This window comes from Mirounga angustirostris, unplaced genomic scaffold, assembly GCF_029215605.1.
Source record: "Mirounga angustirostris isolate CCGP_5_RB_7025 unplaced genomic scaffold, mMirAng1.0.hap1 SCAF_11, whole genome shotgun sequence".
Classification (NCBI taxonomy): Eukaryota; Metazoa; Chordata; class Mammalia; order Carnivora; family Phocidae; genus Mirounga; species Mirounga angustirostris.
This window is the reverse complement of record NW_026991719.1, coordinates 87,363,917-87,381,745: the sequence shown is the minus strand read 5'-3', so window position 1 is coordinate 87,381,745 and position 17,829 is coordinate 87,363,917. Positions and strand designations below refer to the sequence as shown.

The following is a 17,829-nucleotide window of genomic DNA, read 5'->3' as shown; positions in this document are numbered from 1 at the left end:
GCACTTGGTTATGCTGTGGAAGCAGGAAGGAACTGGCCCGTAAGTACTTAGCTCCTGGCTGAGCAAAGGCTAGACTAAACAGGGCTGGGATGCGCAACCCAAGGCTCCTCCTACCCCCAGGCACCCGAGCTACGGAGCCCTGCACTAACGGATCCCGGGTCATCGCTTCATTTCCTTCCCACTCCGAGCATCTGCATCGGCTTCCAGAACCCCAGATGTGCCACGAGGTATCAATGAACGCATCCAGCCCGAATCCACTTAGCATTCCCTGCTTGGTATTCTGTTAACCTCCCTCTTGTGGGGAAATGGGACCAGGAAGCAAGGTGATGTTGGGAAAGTCATCCCCCTTCTCTGGGCCTCAGTTTCCTAATCTGGAAAATGTGTGGGCTGAACGTGTACACCCAAGTCTCCACAGCTGCCTCCCGGGGCCAGCTTGCCATCCTAACTTCCTGATGTGTCTCTCTGTGCTTCCACTCGTGGCCCCCTTCAATCCATTACCAATGCAGCCACCAGGGGACCCTAAAACACATATCAGATCTCCTTGTCTTGAAACCCTCCCATCCCACTTTAAATAAAATTCAAACCCCTTACTGTGATGCCAAAGGCCCCTACCTAGCTAACCAAGTCTCAGCTCCTGCCTCCCCCCGCCCCCACTCCCTCTGTTCCAGCCACACCAGCTTTCTTGCACGTTCCATAAACATGCCAAGCTTGTACCTGCCTCAGGTCCTACCCCCTAGCTGAGATGTTTTCCCTCCGCTTTTTGCCTGCTTAAGTTCTGGTCCTGCCTGCGGTCTTGGCTCAAGGTCACTTCCTTGGGTCTAAACCCCCCTTGAAGAGTGTTCCCCCATCCATTCCTGCCAGGCTAATTCAAGTTCTGTTGCTATATACACTTTCACTGGACACTGTTCTTTTCTTTCATAGCACTTCTCAGAGCTGTAATTATTGAATGTCTGCCTTCCCCCTAAATTGTAAGCTCGGTGAGGGCGGGAGCCTTGTCTGTCCTGCTCACCATTTTCTTTTGGGGAATTTGTGCAGTGCCTGGCGCGTGGGAAGAGCTCATTAAAAATTGGTTGGTTGAGGGCACATGGGCGGCTCAGTTGGTTAAGTGTCTGATTTCGGTTCAGGTCATGATCCCAGGGTTCCTGAATAGAGCCCTGCATCGGGCTCCCTGCTCAGCGGGGAGTAGACTTCTCCCTCTCCCTCTGCCCCTCCTCCCCACTCGTGCTCTCTCTTTCTCAAAAAAATAAATAAAAATCTTTTAAAAATGTTTTAACAAAGTTGATTGCTTGAGGGGCACCTGGGTGGCTCAGTTGGTTAGGCGTCAGACTCTTGATCTCGGCTCAGGTCTTGATCTTAGGATGGTGAGTTTAGGCCCCGCACTGGGCTCCGTGCTGGGCGTGGAACCTACTTAAAAATTGGTTGGTTGAAGAATGAATGAATGAACGTCCCTGCCAGCTCTGCAGCTCTTTAGCCCCGGCACTGTGTTCCCACCTTCTGTGGGGCTCTAACATAGTGGTGTTGACCTACTGACCTCACTGTTAGGCAAGCCAGGAGGGCAAATCTGTCTCCTGAAGACTCGGAATGTGGTCACTCGTGAAGCCAAATCCAAGACTTCGTTTATGTTATTCATGCCTCTTGCCTCCTTCATTAGTGATTCAGTACTCCAAGTAGCTACTGGGCACCTACTGTATACCTGGCCCTGTCCTAGATGCCGCTGGTCTAAAGGCACTCATCTGCCCAGACTTGGTCTGGGCTCTTTAAGAGCTTGCATATAAACAACCCATTCTTCTGCGCTTCAGCCCATGCTGAGTGCCTGGGAGGACCAAGGAAAGAGCAATTGAGCACTGATTGTCCTGTGGAAATTTAGTGGGGGAAAGAGGAGGGGGGGCAGATTGTGCAACAGGGTAATCCGATTAGTGGTGGTGCTGGAGTGCCTTTTCTGATGGAAGGATGACTATCACAGACGGCCGCCCATGTTGTGGGGAGCACTTGGGGGAGGGCTCTCTTGTCCATCAAGTGGCCAGGCGGGGGTGCTGCATGCTGGAGTGGCAGGCTCACGAGCACCCCTAATCCACCTTCCGCCACAGTAGCTCTCAAATTCTCAGGTCTCTGAACCACCTGGGAACTTCTGGAACAGGCAGAACTTCCTTCCTCCTACCCAGCCCTGTAGATTCGGGCTGAGTGGGTCAGGTATGGGGGCTAGCCATCTGCATGTTTAATAAACACCCCCCCCCCCCCCGCATCGTTCTGAGGCAGGCATTCCCAAGAGTACACTCAGAGGGACGCTGGTCCGGTGCACTGACAGGTGGCCAATGCAAATGGGAACTTAGGTGGAAGCCCAGGACGCGCAAGGGCATCCTGAGGACTCCAGATGCGTCACTGATTGACAAGGGGGAGGGAGTGGGTTTGCAAGTGAGTGGCAGAGTCCAGGTAGGGGTGGGGATCACCCATGTGAGAATGGAGTCCTGAGCCCATGACAAGAGTCCTCAGAGCCTTGGTGGCCATCCGTTCCCAAGTCTTTCCCTCCCCACTCCAGACCAGAGGTCTCTTGTGTACCCAGAAGGGGGTTTCCTACAGGTGCATCCAGGAACAGCAGATTTCCCAGGTTCCTCCATGCCTCCAAATGGGTAGTGCTGAAAATAAGCACCCTGGGAGCCAGAGGACTAGCCTATGGGTGAGAGGGAGCCACAGAAGGAGAGGGGATGACACGAATGCACAAAGCACATCATTTCTTTATTCCGCAAACATGTGCTGAGGGTCAGGCTAAGCGCTGTGAGGTTTGCTGGTGCCACCAGCTGTCCAGCCGCCAAAGCCTGAATCCAGAGTGTCATCCTGGACTCTTCCGCCTTTCTCACTTATCCCCTCCGGGCAATCTGTTTCCCTGAACCTCACTGATTCGACCTCCTGCCTGTCTGTTGACACCAGCCCTCCTCCCTGGCCTCTCTGCCCCTCCAGAACTCACTGATTCTTGCCTGGACCTCTGCAGAAGTTTCTTCACTGCTCTGGCCACACCTAGGCTTGCCTCACCCCGATCCGTTTCCCACACTGTGGCCAGACTGATGATGGCCTCTTATTTTTAAACAGCTTTATCATGGTATAGTTTGCGTAACATAAAACTCACCTATTTTAAGTGCACAATTCAATGATTTTTGAATATTCATGGAGTTGTGTAACCGTTGCCACAATCCAATTTTAGAACCTTTCCATCACCCTGAAAAGGTCCCTCGTGCCCATTAGCAATCACTTCCTGTCCCCACCCCCAGTCTCCGACAACCACTAATCTACTTTCTGTCTCTATGGATTTGCCTTTTCTGGGCATTTCATATAAATGGAATCATGCAATGTGTGGTCTCTTGTGTTTGGCTTTGATCGCCTCTCTTAACACAGAAGTCTGCTCAGTTAAAACCTTGAGGGGCTCCTGGGTGGCTCAGTCGTTTAAGCGTCTGCCTTCGGCTCTGGTCATGATCCCAGGGTCCTGGGATCGAGCCCCGCGTCGGGCTCCCTGCTCGGCGGGGGGCCTGTTTCTCCCTCTCCCTCTGCCCCTGCTTGTGTTCCCGCTCTTGCTGTCTCTCTCTCTCTCTGTTTGTCAAGTAAATAAATAAAATCTTAAAAAAAAAAACAAAACCCTTGAAGGCCATGATAACTGGCTGATGGATGTGTTAACTAACCTTACTCTGGTCCTCATTTCACAATATATATATATATATATGTATCAAATCATCACACTGGGTACCTTCAATGCACACAACATTGTATGTCAACATTCCCTGTCAAACCCTCTTGAATGGCTCCCCATCAGTCATCCACCATCCAAACATCTCCTGTGACTGTTCAAGGTCTTTCTTGCCGGACCCTGCTTTGGAACTTCCTATGGTTCCCGAAGACACACCATGGTCTTTCTTGCCTCCACGCCTGTGTACCTGTGATTCCCCCACCAGGAATACCTTCTGCCTCCCCCGAAGGAGGTGTAACCTCTGCTAGAATGTATCCAACATCCCATTTCCCAAATTCTTTTTCTAAAATTTTATTTATTTGAGAGAGAGAGCGCCAGGGGGAAGGGCAGAGGGAGAGGGAGAAGCAGACTCCCTGCTGAGCATGGAGCCTGATGTGGGGCTCAATCCCAGGACCTCTGGATTATGATCTGAGCGGAAGGCAGATGCTTAACCCACTGAGCCACCCAGGCCCCCCCCCCACCGTTTCCCAAATTCTGTTCATCCCTTCCACCTCTGAAAGCACGTCACACCCTGTACATGCTTTATTCATTGCACAACTCACGTTGTGCTGTAAGTACCCATACACACTGGAACTCCCTAGCTAGACTGTGAGTTCCGTGAGGGCATTGGAAACAGATATCCTTACCTTAGAAACAGATCCTGGCTCAGAATGGGTGCTCAATAAATGTGTGTTCAACCAATCAGAACTACGCGAGGTTCAGTCCAAAAAACTGCCCTTTAGGAGCCCCTCTGTCTGGTGAGAGAGTAAACGAACCATTGATCAGCCAACCTACGTTGACCGAGGCCCCACAACCCAATGGTGGGAGGAGGGAGAAAACGAAAAGGATCAGGCATCATGCCTCATGGGACAGTGGGGAAGACATGCTCTGCACAGATCAGCAGGTTGTCCTACGAAACATGACACCCCCAGATGTTAGGTGGTGCAATGGTGGGATGTGTCATGAGCCCAGAAAAGAAGGGAGTGACTGCTCTTGGGACACCAAGAGAAAGAGTCATGGAGGAAATTGAGGGCGGGCAAGGATTGGGACAGAGGTGGAAAATGTAAATCGCATATTGTTTTGCTTTGTTTTTTAAGTAGGCTCGATGCTCAGCTCACGACCCTGAGATCAAGACCTGAGCTGAGATCAAGAGTCAGACGCTTAACCGGCTGAGCTACCTGGGTGCCCCTGGAAATAGCATTATTGGATGGCAGTTGAGAGAATGGATGCTGGTGACTCCTTCCAGGAGATGGTAAGGACCTGGAGTACAGCTATTATCAGGAAGAATGGATACACAGCTGGAGTAGGGTTTCCAGATTTAGCAAAAAAAATTCAGGGTACAGTGCAAGAGACATACTTAAACTCAAATACTATTTGTTGGATATTTGAAGTTCACATCTAGCCAGGCATCCCTGCATTTTCTCTGGTATCTGCCCACTGGTGGAGAGCAAGTTTGAGCCAAACCACAAAGGCCTTGAATGCTGAGCCAGAATGTTTACCCTCTGCCCTGAGGGTAATGAGGAGCCACTGAAGGGGTTTAACTTGAGGACTGACATAATCTCCTATGCCTTTTAGAAAGATGGCTCAGGTTGTGGCAAGGAGAGTGGAATGGGGGGGGGGGGGTTGGGGGGCGGCTAGAGGCTGTGACAACAATTCGGGGGACAGAGGATCAAGGCCTGAGTCAGGGCAGAGGCGGTGAGCATAGAGAAGAGGGTAGAGTCCAGGAGCAACCCAGCTCCAGTCAGATGATGCTACATTAATTCTAAGTACACATTGAGGGGTAAGGCATGGGGGTTGCGACCAAACGTCCAGGGCCAGTGGGAGAAGCAGCCTCCAAGTGGGGGGCAGGGCAGAGCAGCCTGTGACCTCTCCCACTGCCTCCTGCCACCCGAGGGAAGAAAGGGAGGCGTGCACTGGTGAAGCTTAGTTGGGGCAGTTGGAGTGGCTGCTATAGGAGAAACCGCTCCCAGTCTCTCCCTGGCTGGTCAGTCCTGTACACTTCCCTTTCCCCTTGGGCTCCGGCGCCCGTCCAGAGCACACAGTGTTCTCCCAAATAGATGCATGTGTTCTGCCCTGGGTGATTCACTGTCCCTGGCTAGAAGGGCCTGCCTGCTGGGGCAGCGACCAGGCAACCCCTAAGAACATTCCAAAGAGCCCCCTGTGCAAACCCTCACAGAAAGGTTCACACCAGGGCAAACAACAGGTGTCTAAACAGTGCTGCCTTTTCTGGGGCGACTTTTAGCACAGCTGATGAAAGAGATGCCCCACCTTAGCTCTCCTGGCCAGAAACATCTAGAACATTCTCCTAGCTCAAGCCTAGCGCTCCTTGGGGATTCGAGAGCCAAGAAGGCAGAGCCTGCTTCTGTGTGCTGATTCGTTCCCCTCTAGCCCAAGACACTTGCGCCAACAGCAAGTCCCACCCCTATCCCATGATCCTCGTGGCTGCATGTGGATCTGCACATGGCTCAGGTAGGGACCAGAGGCTAACAGCAGGGAAGGGCTCTTCTCCACAGGCTGCAAAGTTGGGCACAGAGGATGGGGTGAGAATTTTCCCATGATCCCTGCTGTCTTTCCCAGGCTCTGTGGGATGCAGTGGTCCCTCTGGGGCCTGGGGTGGAGTTGCCAGAACCTTCCTTGGTAACCTCAGAGGCCTTTATGCTATCAGTGGGGAGGCTGCCTAGCTAAGGGCAGTGGTTCTACACTCAGATGGAGCTGAGTTCTCAGCCTCACTCCTCCCTCTTACTAGCTGTGGACCTTGGACAAGTTACTCAACGTTCTCTGAGCCTGAATTTCCACTCCCAACGTGTAAAATGGTGGTAATTAGGGCACTTGGGAGAGGGCTAAATGAGATTATCCATGTAAAGCATTTAGCTTTGTGTCTGGCACCTAGAAACCATTCGGTACATGTTAACTTGTATAATTATGCCCCTTGGATTATATGCCCTCTCTGTTCTCCCTGGCCCCTCATCAGATTTTTTTCCCCAAGGTCACAGCCCAGGACCGTCCCTTCAGGCCAACATTGCCTGGTGACACCCCCCCCCCCCCAAAGGATCCTTCTCTGAGGAACTCAGTCCTTGCTCCACAGATGGTGGTACTCCCGGGGCCTCTCATCCTAATTCAGAGCCACTTGCCCTCTACACCTCAGCCCTTTGCCTTTTATCTCCTGTGTCATTGTTAGAGCCAGAGGGCAAAGGGCAGGGGCGGAGCGCAGGCTGGCTAGGCCTGGTGGGGCTGGGGAGATGCTGACAATCTGTCCTGTCAGCTCTTTTTCCGTGTGGGGAGGCAGCGGCCGCCAAGGAACAGAGCTTTCTGAGAATAGACAACCCTGCTCCTGTCCAAAGCTGGCCTGCCCTGGGGACACAGCCCACCCCCCCACCCCCCACACCCCCACCCCCCGCAGCAGCAGGCTCTCTGATCTCTTGGGTGGAAGGCACAAGAAGCTCAAAGAACTCAAAAGATCACCTCCTACATGGCCTTGCCTGCAGCGCCTCAGCCCAGCCCGGCGCTGTCATCCTCCATTGCTCTGTTGCAGGCACCCGTGTGCCCCGATTCACACCGTACACAGAAAAGGCAAGGGGACCAAGCTAGTCTTGAAAGGAGAACGGGGCCCTGGAGAGCCGAGTAGTGAGGCATCTGTTTGTTCTCCGAACTCCAAGAGGCCCCCAAAGGCACTTGGGCGCCCCGGCGCCTCCAAGGAATTATAAAGAGCGAGTGTGAAAGTGTCCCCGGTGCTAGATCAATTAGGAGCGCCTCAGCAATCAAGCCTTCCTTTACACCAGCTTTTCCCGCACCTTCTAGGCAGAATCTCATTAAACCCTCTCCAATCGCTAGGGGGAAAAAAGGCAAGCAAGCCCTTGAGGAAAAAAAGGACACGAATAGCCACATTCAAGCGGACTGCAGAGGGCAAGTAAGTGGAGAGGGGGGGGAAACAAAGATGTGATGCTTAAAACATCTGGGAAGTGGTATCAGTCCTATAAAAGCAAGGCTGGCTGGGGGGGGGGAGGCCTTTCCATTGGCCTTGCCCAGCTGCCTTCCTCCCACTCAGAACGAAATGTTCTGTCTTTCTGCGGTTATAACCTCTTTCCACTTGGAATGCCTTGCCCGCGTCTGGACCTCGCTCAGGACTGCCGCTCAGTGAGGCTCGCACGCAAGCGCGGATTACCCAGGGAGCCTCGGGGGAAGGGCCCCGCCCCGTGCCCGCCCACTTTCTGCCCCGCCCTCACTCCTCGCTCCTCCGCCCACTAGGGGGCGGGGCGCCGCCGTGGGCTCTCGGGCGGCTTCCCAGCCCCGGCAGACTGGGCGCGCGCGCCTCTACTCACCCTCCCCTGCGAGCACATGTTTTCCCACGCGCTGCTGCCCGGGGAAGCGGGGAGCGGGCGGGCATGTGGGCTGCCATGCGGACGCCAGACAAGGGCGTGGCGGGGAGGCCGGCCCTGGCGGCGGCGGCGGCCGGGCAGCCCTGCCTGGGCTCCCGGGGAGTCCCGGTTTGCTTACCGGAGGCCCCTGGGAGGATCGGAGTTCTTTAGATTTTCCAAAAGCCTCCGACAAATGCCGTCACCCCAGCTCGCCCCGGGAAACAGAACCACAGTCACCGGCCAGGGACCTGGGGAGGGGTGGGGGGGGAAAAGTTTGGGCTCCAGAAACCCAGAACTCCGGTGGGATTAAGGCGGGAGGGGGCGTGGCGCAGGGCCAGGCCGACCGGGCCGGGACTGAGAAGCCAAACTTGGGTGGCGGGGGAGAGGGTGGTTGGAGCCGAGCCGGGGTCAGATGCCTCGGGCGCACCCAGGCGCAGGTAACCGGAAAGGGGAAAGTGGCCAGGATGTAAGACAGTTGGTCCTCAGGTTTGGCTGCAAAGTAGAATCACCTGGGGGAGCTTCAGAAATCCTAATGCCCAGGGCCTCATCCCAGATTCCTGTTATAAGAATGGGGGAGGGGGGGCGGGTGAGGGTGGGATCCAGGCATGGGTAGTTTTAAAAACTCCCGAGGTGGTTCCAGTGTGCAGCAGAGGTTGTGAACCAGCGGTTGCACGGGTGGCACAGAGCTGGTCCCAGGACCAGCAAGTGTGGCAAGAACCTGGGTGCTTGTTAGAAATGTAGAATCTCCAGTCCCACCTCAGCCCTCGGGAATGAGCATCTGCATTTTTTAAAGGAACAGCTTTCTTAAGGTATACTTCACAGACCACGGAATTTACCCTTGTGAAGCGTACAATTCAGTGGTTTTTAACAATTTTGTGCAACTACCACCTCTATCTACCTGGTTTCATTTCCATCACCCCCAAAAGAAACCCCATGCCCATTAGCAGTATGAGTCCACATTCCCTCCTCCCTCCAGCTGTAGGCAACCACTACTTTCTGTCTCCCTGGATTTGACCATTCTGGATATTAGCGTCTGCCTTGGAACAGATTTCTTCAGCACGTGACAGTTTGAAGAGCACCAGCGTGAGAGACCTCCTAAGAGAAGCAGCCTTCCCTCCCCTCCCACACTTGTTGTCACGCAGACCTGTGGGGCCAGAGTTGCTAGATTTTTCTGCTTTTTCAAGAAACGCCAAAACTCTGGATTTTTATGTGAAATCTTCCACTTTTAAAAAAGGTTGGCAACTAATTCAGAATTTTGGAAAACACTGTTGGGGCCAAACAAATCCTGCCTAACAGCCTGTCAGCTGCCACTTTAGCCACTTCTGATGGTCACCAGGTTCTTACCCACCGCCACCCATATCCTTCCTACTCCAGCCACAGTCCATTTCTCCTTGTTCCAGTTTCCATGGAACAACCATTTAGTAGCCTCCTCATAAAATCTTCTCACATACTATTCTTCCCTTCCTCCAAACTGACAACTACGCATTTATTGAGGACCTACTGTGTGTTTGGTACTTTACACTTTCTGGAATCATTTAAATCTTCACAACAGTCTTTTGTTTTTTTAAGTAGGCTCCACGCCCAGCGCATAGCCCAATGCGGGGCTCGAACTCAACGACCCTGAGATCAAAACCGGAGCTGAGATCAAGAGTTGGCCGCCTAACTGACTAAGCCACCCAGGTGCCCCCTTCACGACAGTCTATGGCAGATACTATTATCCTAGTTTTAAAGACCAGGAAACTGGAGCTCAGAGAGGTTACGTAGCTTTCCTGATGCTGTACCATCACTCAGGGTCCAGCTGCTGGACGTTTGTACCTGAGCCCTGTCTACCTCCTCGTGCTGCTTCTGCTTTCCCGATATTGGCCCCAATTTTTCATCTCTTTCTTCCTCTTCTGAACCTTCTCCATTTGCCCCCTATTCTGGACACAGCTCTCTGAGGACGATTAGATTAAAGAGAGCACGGTCTCAGTGAGCCTAGGACCTCGGTCTGCTGGGGAGAGTCTCAGTTGCAAATACTCAGGCTTGTTTCCCCATAAGTACACTCATTCTTGTCAAATTTGTGCCCTGATCTTTGGCTTGGAAAATGTGGCCAACATAAGTGAGCCATGCTCTATTTTGAGGCTGATTCATATTCAACTTGTGGTCAACTCCCTCCTTCGCTTGGTGTTGTTCTTGTTTATTTGTGTGGAGCTAAATTATGTTGTTAGGTTTTGTCACTAACAACCCCCTTGCACTTGTCGCTGCTGAATCTCATCCTGGTTTCACAGGACCTTCTTTCCCCAACCTGTCCGACTGGAAGTCCTCCCCCCCACCCCCCGCTGGCTGTGGGTTTGGCCCCCTCCCAATCTTTCATTTTCAAGTCACTTCAGGCTTCAGGGAACCATCTCCACCTTCCCCACATGTCCCATCTGCCTCGCTCCCTTCACTGCTCTGGAAATCCTAGGTAGGCCTCCTGCAGGATGGTGCAGACAGGTGGGGGGAGGCAGAATCCATCCCCCAAAATTGGTGGGGGGTGGGGAGGAGGAGGGTTTGGCTGTGGCCGGGAACGTCCCCTCCTGGTGGCCTTGGGCCAGAAGCTCTATCCTGTGCCAGCTCCAGACCTAATCTGGCACCAGGAGTGGGGGGGTCAGGGGTCCGTGGACCTCTCTTCAGATCAGAGAGATCCTCAGTCCTGGGAGCCCCTCTGGTCAGTCCTGACCCCTTGGGACATCCCATTGTCTTGAGTGCGGTGGAACCCCAGGCCGGTTGCTAGGCACGGGGTGCACTCAAACAATGTAGTGTGACAGTTTCCGCAGCCCGCCCCAGGGGCCTCCCCAGCCCACAAGGGTGTGGATTGCAGTCTGGGTACATTCTGTACCCTCAATCCGGGGGCGGGTTTGTGGTTCCTGGTGCTGCAAAGCACGGCCCCGCCCAGGCCTTTCCTCTCCAGCTACAAAAACAAAGCTTCCACACCAAGAGGGGAGGAATTGAAACAGAGGCTGGTACTGTATAGCTGGTCCCCGAAGACTCCGAAGACTCCGAAGACCCCGGGGCGGACCTGCCCCCTTCCCTTCCCTGAAGGCCTCCCACCCGTGGAAGGCCAACAGTGGCGCTGGCCCTCTACCACTCGTTCTTCGCTTCCCTCCCCCTATGCCTCACTGAATGGCTGCCTGAGCGACTGAACAACCGCCTGGGGGGCGGGGGGTGCAGGACAGAACTCTCTGGGGACTGGCTGCCACTGTCTTCCCTAGAGACCCCAAACCGTGGCTTTCCGTTCTCTGGCGGGGCTCCGTGGCTCCACGTTCTTCTGACTGCCGAGGGTCCCCGGGCTTTGGTATTACCGTTATCATCATCATCATTATTGTTACTACTATAATTATTATTAGCTAGCCCCACTCACAGGCCCATGTGGTCCTGCGTGCTTTCAAACTGCTCTGTGTAATCAATCATCACAGCCCCTTTGGGGAGAGATTAGGAGCCGGTATCTCTTTCACACGCACTCTGAGCCGGCACTGGGGCAAGCACTCGGCGCATCTCGTCTAGTCCCCGCGACACTTTGATAGTCCCCGTGCTGTTGTTAATCACATTGTAAAGACAAGGGGACGGCGGCCCAGAGAGGTCCAATACCGTGCCCAGGGGTAGAATGGGGAACCGAACCCTGATCCTTTCGCTGGCCTGGGCCGCCTACACCCCCCCGCCCAGGACAATTCTGAGGACGGGACAGGTAGCGCCTCTGACAAGCCTCTCCACTGGAGAGCCAACTAGCTCGGGCCTCCGAGGGGAGGGAGCGTCCCCTGGAGAAGCTGGGAGAGGCAGGTGTGACCTCTGCTCAGTTGCAGGGATTCCCCAGGACTCCCTGCGAGTCCGACCACACCCAGCTGCCGCCTCTGCAGGCACGGTCCGCTGGGGAGCGGGGTAGGTGAGCGAGCGAGGGGGTGAGTGCGCGCGCGCAGGCGCGCACACGCAGACGGGAGTGGGGGTGGGGCGGGGCTGGCGGGGGAGGGGGAGGAGGGGACTGAAGAAACTCACCGTCCCAGAGCTCTCTGGCTCCCTCTTCAGGCAACGGGCGCTCACCGCCGCTGCTCTCCCAGGGACCAGTTTCTGCCACCCTCTCTGTTCAGGGATCTCAAAACCCACCACCCTTCCCTGTGGGCTGCAAGCTCTGTGGACCAGGCTGCTCCTGAGTCTGTTTTCATTTCATTCTCTTTTATTTTTATTTTTATTTTACCATTTTAACCGTTTTTAAGTGCACAGTTCGGTGGCGGGAAGTCCACACACGTTGCTGTGCTACCATTGGCACTGTCCATCTCTAGAACTTTTCCATCATCCCAACTGAGACTCTGTACCCAGTGAACAGGGACTCCCCATTCCTTCCTGCCTTCAGCCCCTGGTAAGCACCATGCCATTTTCTGTCTCCAGGAATTTGACTCTTCTCCATACCTCACGTAAATGGAATCTTACAGTATTTGTCCTTTTGTGTCCGGGCTTCTTTGACTCAGCGTAATGTCGTCATGATGAGTTCATCCATGTTGTGGCATGTGTCAGAATTCCATTCTTTTTTTAAATTTATTTATTTTTATTTTTTTATTTAAATTCAATTAGCCAACATATAATACAGCGTTCGTTTTTGGTGTAGTGTTCAGCGATTCATCAGTTGCGTATAACACCCAGTGCTCATCCCAACACGTGCCCTCCTTAATGCCCATCACCCTGTTACCCCATCCCCCTGCCAACTTCCCTTTCCGTAACCCTCAGTTTGTTTCCCGGAGTCAAGAGTCTCTTGTGGTTCGTCTCCCTCTCTGATTTCTTCTCAGAATTCCATTCTTTTTTAAGGCTGAGTGAAACTCCACTGGATGTGTACACCACATTTTGTCTATCCATTCATCCTCTGAGAGACATTTGGATTTCCACCTTTTCGGCCATTGTGAATAATGCGGCGAACATGCATGTACAAGAATCTGTCTCAGTGCACGGGTCAGCACCTCTAGGAAAAGTTCCTCACTTGCCCCCACTCTGTTGCCAACGGTCCCCAGCACCAACTCTGGTGAACCTCTCTGGGCTTCACTGTCTATTTCTGCCCTGTGTAGTTATGGTCTTATTCTCTCTCCTTGAGGGTGTTGTGTGAGTCTCTGGCTACCATCTTTGTCAGCTCCCTGAGGAACGGAACCACAGCTCAATTGCCTTTGTACAACCAATGGGGGACAGCGTCGTGCAGCGGTTAAAGGCATGGGCCCCGAAACAAGACTGAATCCTGGCTTGCTCCTGTGTAACCTCAGGCAAGCTACTTGGCCTCACCGTGCCTCAGTTTCTCCATCTGCAAAACGAGAGCAGTGATAGTAGTATCCATCTCAAGAGATTATGAGGAACTGAGGAACTAAATGATACCATATACAGGGGCACGCCTGGGTGGCTCAGTCGGTTAACCATCTGACTCTTGATTTCAGCCCAGGTCATGATTTCAGAGTCTTGGGATCGAGCCCCACCTTGGGCTCCACGCTCAGTGCAGAGTCTGTTTGTCCCTCTCCCTCTGCTCCCCCCCCCCCCGTGTTCTTTCTCTCTCTCTCAAATAAATAAATAAAATCCTTTAAAAAGATAAATGATACCATATACAGAAAATCATCAGTACAATCCCTGGTACACAGTAAATGCTAAATAAATAGGAGCTGTTATTTTTACATCCCCTTTTTCCCCCTCACGACCTTTTTGTAAACAAAACGAAACAAAACAAAACATCAAGGAGCTTAGTGGGAGCCACCTCAGTCTGTTTTCCAGGGAGGGTTTGTGTTGAATTTATAGACTTCCCTCTCCACCATCCCCCACCCCTTTCCCTGTGTTGATAGTCTGCTCAGGCTGGCGCCCCTCCACTAGTGTGAAATGCTTTTGTGAAGTTAGTGTAAGCAATACAGAGACTACAGAAATTGTTCTCTTCACTCCTGCAGCCCAGCACATTGTAGCCATTGTGCGCTCGATAACCTGGAGGTCCTGTGGGGCTCCCACTCAGGCCAGATATGGCTCAGGAAAGCTGCCAACTGCAGCTGGCTTTCAGAAACCTCTTTCCCCCCCTCAGGAACCTGTGACAGAGGGGACACATTGTTTATGGCTTCCAGGCTAGGAGAGAAGAAATTAAGCCACCAGGCTCAGTTTATTTCATGCTTATCAGTAAAGATAGCCCTATCTAGTTAGTCCCGTTGCTTCAAGCGACATATTAATAGGGTCTATTAATAGAGTCCAAACCATCACTTGAGTCTACCCGGCCATTCTCCAAACATTGATTGGGCACCTGTTACAAACCAGGCACTGTGGCATCCAGAGATAAGCAGAGTAAGATCCCTGCCCTTGAGGCACCCAGGCCAAGAGCAAGCAACACTTAGAGTGCTCTGAGAGAGCTTGAAGAAGACCCCCCTAGGACCTCCTGGAGGAGCCAAGCCAGACTTCACAGAGACAGTGCTGACTTTTGCGTTGCCTCTTAAAAAGTAAGTTTGTCAGACTGAGAGGCATGGCAGGGAGGCGAGCACGTTCCCCCAGGGGACAAGACATCTGTGCATCGAGCACCGAAACTGCTGCGGGTGCCCAAGGACATGCTGCCAGTGGGCTGTGGCTGAAGCATAGAGACCAAGGTGGGGCGGCGGTCAGACCTGTGACGGGCAGGGGAGCAGGGCCCAGAGCACGGAGAGGTACTGTCTTATTGTTGGTGTTGTCTCTGTGTTGTAAGAGGGTGGGCTTTATCCTGCAGGTTTTCCAACTGTGGTTCCTGGAGTAGTAAAGCCCCACAGAGTGGCTTCCATGGGGTTAAGCCAGCGGCTGCTAGGGGGTGAGAAGGGAGGACAGTGGGAGGAGGACGCCAGGTGGCCAGAGCTGTTGGAGCTCTGCCCTCTCCAGCTAGAGTCGTTCCACATTGACTTGTGTTAAAAAGTTTGGTTTGTTGGTTTGTGGGTTTCAAAAATGATTTTTAAAGCACCACTTATTTATTTAAAAAAAATTTTTTTTTTTTAGGGAGTGAGGGAGGAGGGAGGAGCAGAGGGAGAGAGAGCATCTTAAGCAGGCTCCGCACCCAACATGGAGCCCGATGCACGGCTTGACGTCATGACCCCGAGATCATGACCTGAGCCAAAATGAAGAGTCGGACACTTAACCGACTGAGCCCCCCAGGTACCTTAAAGTGCCACTGTTTTTTTAAAAAAAAAAAAATACCACCGGGGCGCCTGGGTGGCTCAGTCGTTAAGTGTCTGCCTTTGGCTCAGGTCATGATCCCAGGGTCCTGGGATCGAGCCCCGCATCGGGCTCCCTGCTCAGCGGGAAGCCTGCTTCTCCCTCTCCCACTCCCCCTGCTTGTGTTCCCTCTCTTGCTGTCTCTCTCCTCTCTCTGTCAAATAAATAAATTCTTTAAAAAATAAAAAATAAAAAATAAAAAAAATACCTCCTACACACAAGTTTGAAAACTATTGCTGTGGACAATGGGCAGATATCAAAAGATTTGAAGTAGGGGAGTTGATGTATTTGATTTATCATATATATGTGTATATATATATTTAATATACCATATATATTTATCACATATATAAACCCTGAGCACTCCAATATTTTGAGATCACAAAGATGAGAAGGACCATGCAAAGCAGACTGAGAAGGAGCACCCTGTGAGGTAGGAAAAACCAAGAAAGTGTGGAGGAGTCCCAAAAAAGATGTGAGACAGAGTTTCAAGGAGTAAGTGATCAAGGCAACAACTGGTGATGAGAGGCCTAGTAGGTCAAGGACAGACAATTGACCATTGGAGTTGGTAACTTGGAGGGAACCAGGGACCTTGACAAGAACAATTTTGGTGAGTTGCTGGTGAGCCTCACAGCTGGCTGGGCCGGGGGCCACCATCTCCCAATAACACGCCATTAGCGGCTACAGCTGGGCCTTGCAGCCAGCCAGGCCAAGGGCCAGTGCTGCCCACCGGGGCACTTAAAGCAGTCACAGCCCTGCCACCAAAGGATAGTGGATACAGCCCACAGAGGGGACACCCCTGCAGCAGCTGCCTCTGGTGGCCAGGGGAGTATTGTGCTTCTGGGTCTCAAAAGGACATCTCCTACCTCTAAGGCTACCCCCTTCAAGACTAGGAGACCAAGCTGAACTATCTAATACATAGAAACAAGCACAGAGAGTTAGACAAAATGAGAAGACAGCTGAGTATGTTCCAAATGAAATAACAAGACAAAACTTCAGGAAACGAACTAAACGAAACAGAAATAAGCAATCTACCTGACTGAGAGTTCAAAGTAATGGTCATAAAGATGATTACTGAACTCAGGAGAAGAATGGGTGAACACAGTGAGGATTTCAACCAAGAAAGTAGTGATCAGAGCTAAAGAATACAATGACAGAAATGAAAAAAATACACTAGAGGGAATAAATAGCAGATTAGATGATACAGCTGGAAGACAGGGTGGTAGAGATCACCCAAACTGAACAGCAAACAGAAAAAAGAATGTTTACATGAGATTAGTTTAAGGGACCTTTGGGACAATGTCAAGCATATTAGCATTCACATTGTAAGGGTCCCAGAAGAAGAGACAGAGAAAGGGTGCAGAAAACTGATTTGAAGAAGTAACTTCTGAAAACTTCCCTAACCTGGAGAAGAAAACACACATCCAGGTCCAGAAATCACAGAGAGTCCCAAACAAGACAAACCCAAAGAGATCCATACAAAAACATATTATAATTAAAATATCAAAAATTAAAGATAGAAAATCTTAAAAGCCTAGAGAGAAAAGTAATTATTTACACATGAGGGAACCCCATAAAACTTTCAGCAGATTTCTCAGCAGAAATTTTGCAGGCAGGAAGAAAGTAGCATGATATATTCAAAGTGCTGAAAGGAAAAAACTTTCAACAAAGAATACTCTACCTGGCAATGTAATCATTCACAACTGAAGGGGAGATAATGAGTTTCCCAGATAGGCAAAAGCTAAAAGAACTCATCACCACTAAACTGGCTTTATAAGAAATATTAAAGGGACTTCTTTAACTAGAAAAGAAAAGGCCAAAACCAGAAATAGGAAAATATATCAAAGAAAAAAATCCCACTGGTAAAGGCAAATATATAGTAAAGGGAGTAGATCAACCACTTATAAAGCTAATCTGAGGGAACGCCTGGGTGGCTCAGTCAGTTAAGTGGCTGCCTTCGACTCAGGTAATGATCCCGGGGTCCTGGGATTGAGCCCCACATCGGGCTCCTTGCTCAACGGGGAGCCTGCTTCTCCCTCTGCCTGCTGCTCCCCCTGCTTGTGCTTGCTCTTTCTCTGACAGATAAATAAAATCTTAAAAAAAAAAAGCTAATCTGAAGGTTAAAAGATAGAAGTTGTAAAATCAACCATATCTACAATAATTTGTTAAGGGATACACACACAAAGATGTAAAATATGACATCAAAAACATAAAATGTGGGTATTGGGAATAAAAGTGTAGTGCTTTTAGAATGTGATCAAACTTAGGGGCTCCTGGGTGGCTTAGCCGGTTAAGTGTCTGCCTTCGGCTCAGGTCACAATCTCAGGGTCCTGGATTTGAGCTCCGCATCGGGCTCCCTGCTTAGCGGGGAGTCGGCTTCTCCCTCTCCCTCTGCACCCCCCCGCTCATGTTCTCTCTCTCACTCACTCTCTCTCTCAAATAAAAATAAATGAAATCTTTAAAAAAAAGAGTGTTCAAACTTAAGGGATCACCAACTTTAAATAGACTGCTATATATATATATATATATATATATGTTGTTAAATGTGAACTTCATGATAACCACACACCAACA

The 17,829-nt window shown here is 51.5% G+C and overlaps 1 long non-coding RNA gene across 1 annotated transcript; it reads left to right on the top strand.

Annotated features, from left to right (window-relative positions):
- The first annotated feature begins 4,800 nt into the window (after positions 1–4,800).
- Positions 4,801–10,078, top strand: LOC135362027 (uncharacterized). The gene is made up of 3 exons (XR_010406318.1): positions 4,801–4,964; positions 7,511–7,619; positions 9,637–10,078. It is a non-coding gene; the product is annotated as an uncharacterized LOC135362027 (long non-coding RNA).
- Positions 10,079–17,829: the final 7,751 nt, after the last annotated feature.